Genomic DNA, 7,609 nt, shown 5'->3' with positions numbered 1-7,609 from the left:
TGGGAATGTACAGAAGTAAACAAACAAGGACTCTCCCCCCCATCCCACAGCAGAAGGGGCGCCCAACTCACCTGCTGCTTGCCGGGTGCGGCAGGAGCCGGCCGCCTGAGCCCGCGTCCTCCAGCAGGTGGCGCTGCTGTCACTCAGGCCCCGCCACTGCCGCCCAGAGGCCCCGGGCCCCCACATTCCTGGGCACCTCGGGCCTCTCTCGGCAGATGACCCAGGCTCGTGTGGGGCCGGCATGGCCACCTCGGAGCGTGGGGCAGTGAGGTGACTGGTACCCTGCTTCTTGCCTGGCCACCGCAAGAGCATGGGTGGGGAGTGTGGAGCAGGGGCCTCTGACTTCACCGTCCCAGAGGCGCCCTCTGGCCGTGAGTCAGGAGCCCCCGGATGTGAAGACAGTGATGAAAAGCAGCTGGAGGAGCTGAGCCTGAGAGCCGGCGAGCTCCAGAGAGAAGACAGCTGCAGGGTGGCCATGCGGGGTGCTTCCCACCTCCCCCGCCCCCCACAGCACCTCCATGTCCAGCCTGCCCAGGACCAGGCCCCCCGCTGAGCCCTCCGTACCCCTCTGCCCAGAGCTGGCAAGGTGGGTCTTGCTTGCCCTGCACCTGGCAGGTCTGCCTTCAGTGTTTTGATTTGTCAAAGGTTACACCCAGAGCCCTCGCGATCCCATCACTGGCCAAAGCCCCAGAGCGGGGACACGGCAGGACGTGGGCAGCTGGCAGACCTGAGATATGTGGGTCTTTTCTTTTTGCCAGATGTTCTAAAAAGCTTTCCAGACATACTTGTTCTAACAGTGCCAGGAGTGTCTCCTACCCTGTCGCCCACAGTTGTTGGAACTAGAACACCCCAAAGTTCACCACCTCCACAGCAGCGAAGCTGTGAGCTCATTACCCCCATGAAGCCCCCTTTAGGGTCTGGGGCTCAAGAAATGTGCCTTTGTTGACTGTGAGGACAGGATGGGCGGCCATCTGGACTTCCTGGGGACGAGACAGGAGCCCGCCGGTCACCAGAGTTGCTCTGTCCTTGGCCTGCCCCCATGGCGAGCAGCCCAGAGTGGCCTGGCACCTCCAGGCCCACCGTCAAAGCCCACTGTCCTTGTTCCCAGCATATTCCTGACCCGGGCATCTGATTCAAAGGCTGAGTCTACAAGTCACCCTGGCACCATCCACTGGGCAGGCGACGTGGCTCAGAGTGTCGTCACTGGCAGAAGGGGCAGTGGTTCCGAGCGAGAATAAACTGGCTGGGGCTGCACAAAGCTGACATCACATGCGTCACGTGATCTAGCCATCCTGCCTCTGTAACATGTTCTTGCTGGTTTTATTTCCCAGAGGAGGACCTGGAACTTAGGTCTGTTTTCCCTAAGATCTTGGAGCCAGTTGCACATGGATCCAGGTCCCAGCTGCCTCGACGGCACGCCTGGAGGTACTGGCCTGGGATCCCAGGGGGAGGCTGGGTGGAGGCTCAGGGGTGGCTCTGGCCTGGGTTCCAGGCTCAGCACCAAAGACCGACCTGGTAGCCCCCCGTGGGCATCTAGCAGAGTCAGAACCCAGGGGCCCAAACAGAACTCCAGCCCAAGCACACCCTCCAAAGTCTGCTCTGTCTCAGTCAAGGCAACCCCACACTGCTCAGGCCAAAAAGACTTCAAAATGTATCCAAAAGTCCACTGCATCTCACCACTCCTTCCTGCAGAGGCTCCAGGCCATGCATCCGTGTCCCCGACCCAGGGGAGCTGCAGCAGGAGGAGGCCTTGCAGTGAGAGACTGACACGAGGCAGACCCTCCCCAGCTGAGGGACAGCAGGCGCAAAGGCCCAGGTCCGAGGCAGGCGGTACCGCGACCACGGAGGCTGGGGTGGCTGGAGCCGAGCAAGGCAGAGGGTGGGGAGGGGCAGCCGCGGCAGTGGCAGAGACTTTGTCTCCAACGGGTGCCTTCGGAGGTTTTTGTGTAAAGAGGGATTAGACGTGCAGGGGGCTGGTCCTGGCTCAGGGGTGAGACTGGAGTGCCGGGGAGCAAGGGTGCAGTGGGGAGCCCAGGGGGCCCAAGTAGGAGGTGAGGAGCCTGGACCCAGAGGGCGAGCAGAGGCAGCGGCGGCGGCCTACCGCCGGGCAGGGCGGAAGTGGGCAGATGCGCGCCGGATTGGACCTGCCTGGGAGGGCAACTTCGAGGTGGGGTCTCAGCCTCTGCGTGGGCTTGCTGCTGTAAGAACCACCGCCTCTCTTCAAAGGGTGCGTGGGGCCGAGCCCACAGGCAGGGTCTGCACGGGGCGTTGGAGTCGGCACCAGAGCCTGCAGGCGCTGGGCTCCCACGGGGCCGCTGGGCGACAGGGCAGGCCGTGCCGAGGGGCCAGTGCAGCCCGCAGGGGAGACGGCCCCGGCCTCTTCCGGGCACATGGCATAGGGCACATGTCAGGTGAAGGCACAGACACCAGCGCCCCCACAGGCCTGACACCTCCGTGGCTTTCTGCTGTCCTGGTGGCCATGGGCGAGGCCGCGGCCTGCACACTGTGTCCTTCGTCGTGGAGGGAAAGGCTGCGTCTCGGTACAGGGGCTGAGAGGAAGAGTTGGGTCTCCCATTCTCACCTCATGGCCCCGTCCGCCCTTCACGGCCCCCTCAGGCACCCAGCGGCCTGGGTGAAGCCCCACACTGCACCCATTTGGTTGATGAGATGAATAAACTGGGGCCCAGCAGGAAGGGATTTGCTCAACCCCTGGCAGGATGGACAGAACCAGGAGGGGACTCCCAATGCCCGTGCTGGCAATGGGCCCTCCGTCCACAGTAAACGGGCACGAGCCTCCTCACCTGGCCGGGAAGATGGGCAGGTCAGGGGTCGGACGTGCCGAGCGAGGCCCACAGACCTGGGCCCGCGGGGACAAGGCACAAGGCAGCCAAGAGAGGGGCTGGTGCACACCTCGCAGCCGTCAGCATCCGGGTGATTTGAGGCTATTTTGGGGCTCCCAGTCTCCTCCCTTGGGCGAGCTGCATGCTGGGCCCAGTGGACACCAAGCCCAGATGAGAGGCTTCCCTGGCCGAGGTCAGCGAGCCCTGGCCGCGGCGGGGCAAGGCTCAGCCTCCCGGCTCTTTCATGAGCCATGTGCACAGGAGGGTCGGGGCTCGGGTGGGGCTCCCTCCTGCAGAGCCAGCCGCACAGGCCGCCCAGCCGGCTCCTTTGCCCTGAGCCCCATCTGGGACGTCCTGATTGCACTGGCCTGGAGAGTCCTGAGGGTTCCTGGGTGGAGCTGTCCCCTCTGCTTGGATGCCTCTGCACTGAGGTTCTCATGCCCTGAGGGCCAGGGCTAGACAGGGAGAGGGAGATCCTGGACCCGCAGGGGGGGCAGGGAGCAGGCTGGCATCCCTTGGCTCTGCCTGTGTGAGGCTCAGTTTCCCCCAATGTAACATGGGCCATGACACTGGCCTGTGGCTCAGGCGACCCGAGGAGTGTGCAGGGGTCTGTCCCACCAGCTGCCTGGCTGCTGGGCCTCAGGAGCACCCAGAAACCGGGGTGGGGTGATGTAAGGGCAGGAACTGGGCACAGTGCAGGTTCTCTGATCCTATGCAGACCGGGTAAAGGAGGAGTCAGAGTCCTCAGTGGTTTTTTTGCAGGTCTTTTATTGGGGTTCACTAGGCATATGGCAGGCAGGGGTGCTGGCTATGGGGCTGGGAGGCTGGCAGGCCTCCCAGCCCCCAGCAAATCCTCACTCTCTCTGGGCTCTCTGGCGTTCTCTACTTCTGCTGCTGCTTCTCTGCTTCTCTCTCGGCTTCTCTTTCGGCTTCTGCTGCTGCTGGCGTCCCCGTGACGCCGCCCTTAAAAAGCACAGTCTTAACTCAGCTGAATCCCATCTACCTAGGCCCACACCCTATTTCAGGTGCCCGCCATCAGGCATGCGTTCAGGACAAAGATCCATCATCTATTCTGATGGCGGAAGGGCAGAAAAGCCTGACATTTTCTTTACCCTACAGGTGACCTTTCATGCAATCCCTGCCTCTCCTGCCTTGTGCCCTCGGCCAAAATACCCATATGTCCCCAGCCGCTCCCCCCATCTGTGGGCTGCAGAGATAAGAGGTGCCGCCATCCCAGGGCTGATGTGGGTGAAGGAAGGGAGGGAGTCATCTGAGGGTCAGCCCTCGGGATGGGCGCCATCAGGGTTAGCGCCGGCCACGTGAAGGCTGCTCGGTGACCCCAGCTCATGGGCAGGGGCTCTGCTAGCTGCCTGCTTTCCGGGACCTCATGCAGCTGCTGGAGGATGAAGCTCTCCGTCCAGTGCAAAGCGTCAGTTCCCTGCAAAATACTCCCCCACTTCTGTGGTGAAGCCCTGCCCAGTGTGAGGGGCCCTGGGCCTCTGCAAGGAAGGTCACAAGAGAAAACCCAGCGCGTCCTCGCAGCTGCCTTCAGCTGTTTCTTTTTCAATCAACAAACCCTCAGCAAGCTCAACCATGTGGCTGGGGGGACGCCAGGTGGGGCTGGGGGGAATACCCAGCGCTTATCCCTAAGGAAGTCCCACGGAAGGCGCTGGAGCCTCCTCGGCTGGAGGGTCAGAAGAACCGTCAGAAATCCACGGCGCAGCTGGCTTCCTTCCGCCAGCGAGGCTCTGGAAAATGGCCCCGCAGAGGGGTTATCCGACGGCTGTGTCTTGGAATCGTAACTGTCTGAGTTGCCGCAGTCCTTCAGATTATCTTGTTTTCTCTCTGCGTGGAAGCCAGGATTTTAATGCCGCATCTGTGTGAGTATCTTTTGATAATAAAAACCAAATGTTGTTGGTGGAAATGACTGGAAATGACACTGAGACTCAGAATGTGGGGTTTTAGATTCCTTCTTGGAAGCTGAGATTGAGCAAACACACAAGACATTCTCCCTGTAAATCTCCGCAAGTTGCGACACCAGGCCCTGCCCCCCTCCCCAGCACCAGGGGGCGCGGCCGCAGCCCTGGGAGGGCCGCCTCAGCAGTGAGTGCCCCTCAGCCCAATTAAACCCCCAGCCCCCACTTCTCTGGGCTCCCCCCACCCAACTAGAAGCCCCACCTGCACGTCCCCAGGGGCCTGAAACTCTGCACGTCCAGACGAAGCTCGGAGCTGGTGGTGGCCCCAAACCTGCTCTCTGCCTGCAAATTCCACGGTGAAAGGCTCCACCTGTCCCGAGCAGGGAATCTGGGACCCCCCCATCTCCCCTGTACCGCCCAAGCTGCCCCACACCCATACAGGGCTAACCCTGCCCTCCCCTCTGCCCCATCCCGCTGTCCTGGCTTGGCCTGCTCCTCCCATGTCTGTGGCAACCTCCTCTCTCCGCCTCCGCCTCCGTCCATCCACCCCCAGGCCCAGGGGTCTCCAGGAAAGCCCAGGCCCCGCCAGGCCCTGGCTCTTTGAGAACTAAACAGGGACCTGGACCCATCCCTTCTCCATATGAACCCCAGGGTCCATGAAATGTGTAGAAAACAAAATCCAGACACCACCAGAAACTCACTTAGGACTTCCTCCCAGAGGGACCTTGGAGGAACTGCCCTGCGCTAGGGCCCTGGGGGAGGCCGTGCCCCTTCCTCCTGTCTGCTGCGTCCTGGAAGTGGAACCGATGGGCTGGGGCAGGACCCTGACACCTGTGCTGGGCACGGAGGTGGCCCAGCTGCAGTCCCAGGCTTCAGGGCCCTTCGGGATGCCTGAAAACACAGCTTCCAGAAGCAGGGCGGGAGGGGCAGAGCCAGCTCAGCAAGAGCCGGGAGCCTTCCCAAGGGTGGGTGATGCATGCGGGCTGGGGTAGGCTGGCAGAGTTTGGGCCACACAGTGGAAGGACATTGCTGGGCGTCAGACCCAGAAGGCAGGCCCCAAGCTCCCCGCCCCCTTTCCATATGGGGGTGACTGCACTTGGGAATCACAGTGGGGGACAAAGACCCCTCTGAACACCCCCCGCCCCCACCACCTGGGACTGGCTGCCTGGGCCTGGGCCAGCATCTCCATGGCGCTGGGAGGCAGTCTGTGCTGCCTCAGGGGCCCGCTGATGAAAGCAGACTCAATGCTTTTGCTTTGGTTGCTTTGTTCTTAGCAGGCAGCCGGGAAAGGAACTTTGGTGAGTGGAGGCAGAGTCCCCAGCCCCCTGAAATAGCTCCCCTATCAGTCTGCCCAGAGATACCCAAAGAACAAAGAGCTGGGGTGGATTTTGTGGATTTGGTGATATCTCTCCAATAACAGCCAGTCTCAAGGGTGTGGCGAGTGCCTCTCAGCCTCTCCCTGGCCTGAGTGTTGTGCTGGACCCTTTCCTGTGACCCTGACGATGCTGCGAGCTACACCCTGAGACACACCCATTTGCCTGTGAGAAAGGCAGCCCGAGTCAGCTAGGTCACTGCCTGAGGTGGCCCAGGCTGGCACTCCAGAGAGAGCACGCCTGGAAAGAGATTGCTACCTTTGCACCTGTCACAAGGGCCCTGCAGACACCTGAGCCGGGCACCCCTCCAACCTAGTGAGCCCCGGGCACAGCAGGGCTCCTGGGCACTGAGGTCCTGTGGCTGGAAGTAAGTGGGTAGGTAATCAGACCTCAAGCACCTTCTACTATGGCTCCGCTCCCCCCAACTCCACGTCCTGGCCCTCCTCAAGCCTGTGGAACCCCTCTTTCAGATTCCAGTTAAAGGCCCTTGACAGCTGAAAGTTGATATGGGGCGTGGGGAGGCCCTCACGCTCCATTTAATATAAACAGTCCCACTAGCCCTTTCCAAACAGGAGTGCTGTTGCCACTCCCTGCGGTGGGGTCAGCGGCGCGGTCAACTAGGCCACCGCCCCGGCCCAGCTGTGTCCAAAGCTTCCAGCCAAGTCGTGATAAAGGATTCTGCTTTCATCTTGGGGTTTCTGGCCAAAGTCGGCTCAGATGGGGCCTTTACACCCCTGCACGGGCCGGCACAGGCGCTGGACAGGGGCAGAGGGCAGGGTGGACGGTGGGGTGGCCTGGAGCCCGGGAGCTGTGCACACACCCCCACCCCCCACGTCCAGCCTCCCCCTGGAGCTGCTGCCCCCTCTGTGGGGCGCGCACTAATTGGTCCAGCATGGCCCTGTGATGGGTAATGTCGAAATCAGAACAAAAGAATTCGGTGGGGGAAGCCGCCGTCAGACCACAGGCCCCGACAACCTGTTCCCAATTAGAGGCTGGGTGGGGGGCTGGGCCTTGCTCTTGTTTTCCAAGCTCTTCAACCAAATTCTGCCTTGTGGGCTCTCTGCGGAGCCCTGTTCATCTTCTCCTTTTAAAGACACAGGCCTAGAAAAGTCCCGCAGTGGCGAGAGCAGGCCTCGGGCGGCCGGCCGCTGGCTTTCCTCACTTTACCAGAAGGCTTAGGCCTCCTCCCTCCTCGCCAGACCTGCCAGGCCCCTCAGGCGGACACTCCCTCCGCTGGACGACTCCAGACGCCTGCCACCTTGATTCGAGAGTGAGTTGGGTGGAAAATTCAGGAAGAAGCAGAATTTTCTTCCAGGCTGGACACCTCTTTTGCCATTTATAAAAATACACTTGGCTAAATTTAGGCCGAGCTACTCACAGGTCTCTCTCGCTCCCCTTTTCCCTTCTCAAGACTGTTTCTCAGTTTGTTTTTGTCATTTAACATTTTTTCCTACCACCTGGGGAAATCATCAAGTGCTCC

This window comes from Talpa occidentalis, unplaced genomic scaffold (genome assembly GCF_014898055.3).
Source record: "Talpa occidentalis isolate TD23 unplaced genomic scaffold, MPIMG_talOcc4v2.1 talOcc4.16, whole genome shotgun sequence".
NCBI lineage: Eukaryota > Metazoa > Chordata > Mammalia > Eulipotyphla > Talpidae > Talpa > Talpa occidentalis.
The sequence above is the reverse complement of the archived record's forward strand: the minus strand, read 5'-3'. Positions refer to the sequence as shown.